The sequence below is a fragment of the Phalaenopsis equestris genome, unplaced genomic scaffold (genome assembly GCF_001263595.1).
Source record: "Phalaenopsis equestris unplaced genomic scaffold, ASM126359v1 Scaffold197753, whole genome shotgun sequence".
NCBI classification, from domain to species: Eukaryota; Viridiplantae; Streptophyta; class Magnoliopsida; order Asparagales; family Orchidaceae; genus Phalaenopsis; species Phalaenopsis equestris.
In genome coordinates, this window is record NW_018217702.1 from 66 (window position 1) to 2,937 (window position 2,872).

Below are 2,872 nucleotides of genomic sequence, written 5' to 3' on the forward strand. Positions count from 1 at the left end.
TCATATTAATATTTATTACTAATAATAAAAATAATATACATAAATTATTTCTTCAAATAAAGCATTATGTTTTTAACTTAAATGGCAAAAATTTTCAATAAATTACTGCTTTTATTTTTAAAAAAACCATTTATTTTACCAATTTTTTAAAAATAAATTCATAATTATGCACAATAAATTAATATATAATTATATATATTTTTAAATTTTTGAATATAAAACTCTTATCTACATATAAAACTCCTAAAATCTAATTATATGATTTTAAAAAATAAAATTTTTTATTGTCGGCTCCAATTTGAGAGAACCATTTTTGTCGATTTTTAATATTTTTAAAAATATTAATTAGTTAAAATTAATTTGCTATACGTGGGAAAAGAGCGTCATTTAAGTGTAGCATTAACGTTAGTTGGGGGTGGGCCAACACTTCCTTTGCTTTATTGCTACAGTGCCCTCTCTCATTTCAGTCCCACTCTCACTCTGCCTCTGCTCTGCCGTAAGGTAGCATCATCCCTTTCTTACTGCAGATCTCGGAGCTACATTTCGTCCCCCATTATCTCGTTCTGGCTGGCTGAGGGCTTCTATCAGGTTTTTTGCACCAAAATGTTGGACGGGGAGTTGTGGAAAATCTAATCCTTGGTGGATCTCACTGGTAAGCTTCAGATCTGGGAGCTCTATGTCCCTTTATTATGTTTTTCAATTCTAGCATTTACGGCTGATCTGTTTTGCTTTGCCTGGCATCGATATAGTTGGATTTCCTTGGATACATTGAGATTTTGGTGCCGGATTCAAACTCGCATGTATGGATCTTGATTTAGAGAAGGCCGATTGGGTTGATGATGAAGCTTTGTTAGGTTGAGCAGTGTTTCTTTACTTGAAATGCCGTGAAATTAGATTTTTGAAAAGTTGAAGTTTACCGAGGAATTTGTAGTACTATTTGTGATGATAAAAACTTGATTCCTGTTCTTTAAAAAAAATAAAATAAAATCTTTGTTATGGTGCTAGCACCCAGTTCTGAAGAACATTGGTTAGCTATGAAGCATTTGGAAAATTTATGCTCAAATTGTATGTGTATGAGAAGTTTTTTACTTCATTTTACTTCTTTTTTTTTTGACATTAAGTACAAAAATGTAATCAGAAGCTAAAAAAAAAGGGCATTTGTGGATACGTAGTACGATACATAATATCATACACTAAAGGAAAGAAAACTAGTTATGATATAATGTTTACTACTTCGATTTTATGCAATGGATATGGATTGTTTCAGGTTCCAGAGTACAAGCAAAATTCATATTTATTAACTAGCTGTTCTGAAATGGGGAAATCTCCGGGGAAATGGATCAAAACTTTGCTTTTTGGGAAGAAAGCAACTAGATCCAACTTATCCAAAGGAAGGGAGGCCTCGGTATGAAGTTCTTTTCTGATGCTTTTTCTCTGAGAATGCATTCCATTTCCTTTTCTTTCTATTGAGCTCTGGTCTCACCATGTTCTTCTCATTTTATAGAGAATTAATTTTGTTTGCTCTTGAAGTTATAACTACTTGCTAGTTACTCATATAAGCTATCTGTTTACTACATTTTCAGATTATTCCACTAACAACAACAACAACAAACCTTTGTCCCACAAACCTTCAGGCTACATTTTCAGATTTTCTAACTTGGTCAATCAAAATTTGCCGGTTCTTAATGAAATGCAGTCTTCAAATCTCATGTTAAGATGGGTTTGTTAAGTGCATACTGTTCACCTACTTTAGAGTTGCTGCTTTAATGTATGGAGTGGCCTCTCAATTTTTGAACTTTTCTCTCCTTGTTTAAGTTCATCTATATCTTGCTTAGCTAGAAGGGTGTACAATTTGGATACAAGTTATTTTTAATTTTAATCTATGCCACTAGCATTTCAAGTTTCAATTTTGAATTTTGGATTTATTCAAGCTAAATAAATGAATGCTATTTTAGGTTTTGATTTTTATAAACATATGCTGAGCTATTGAGTACATGATGTTTTTAGGACATTAGAAATCTAATGCTAAATCTAGTCCTTCTAACGCTTTTTGGCTAGTCAGTTTAGTTTTTTTTTGGAAGAGCTCTCTAACTTCTATGTGCATTGAGTTTCTCATTTTTTTTGTGGGATGATTTCTCTATTTTCTTTGTTAGATGAGCTCTTTGGGCTCTTTGTAGGACAAGTTCCCCGTTCTTTGCAAGACAAGCTGCCCGTGCTCATTGTGGGATGAGTTCTAGTTTATTCAATGCTTCATATAAGTTTTAAAACATACAAATTGTTGAATTTAAATGACGAGTTCTCTTGTCCTAAGTTCAATGACAAAATTTTAGTACTAGTATAATATTTCCTTCTCCTATGAAAAGACAAGAAAATACATTGAACTAGTTCAATTCAAAATTTGGAAGATTATAAAGTTTAAATGAACAATATCATTTTTTATTTGATTTCACAATAGGCTTTCTCAAGATGGTCCGAAAGGTTTGTGTGGCTTGTATTGAGGCTGTTTTGTTTGTTCTTTTCTCTTTGTTTTGCCAAATTTTCTAAATGTTAGTCCTGGTTGGCGAGGAAAAATGTCACGACTCGGCCTAGAGCTTGGAATTAATCAATGCGAGAATATATTGTCGGACGGTAACAATTAAAATTTTTTTATATTCATTTATAACTAACATGTAACAAATGAAAGAGCCACTAAAAAAAGAATTAAAATAGTATAGTTAAATTTTACCTCATTTTTGGTTGGCCGTGTCTTCCATAAATATTTTTTCTTTTATTGTTTATCTTTTAAATAAATGAATTAAAGCAATACAGTTAAGTTTTACCTAATTTCTGCTTGACCACATTTTCTATAAACATTTTCTCTTATATTGTTCAT

General features: G+C 31.4%; 1 long non-coding RNA gene across 1 annotated transcript; it reads left to right on the forward strand.

Annotated features, from left to right (window-relative positions):
- The first annotated feature begins 422 nt into the window (after positions 1 to 422).
- Positions 423 to 1,733, forward strand: LOC110035449. Its single transcript, XR_002295144.1, has 3 exons — positions 423 to 652; positions 1,268 to 1,405; positions 1,584 to 1,733. It is a non-coding gene; the product is annotated as an uncharacterized LOC110035449 (long non-coding RNA).
- The last annotated feature ends 1,139 nt before the right edge of the window (positions 1,734 to 2,872 follow it).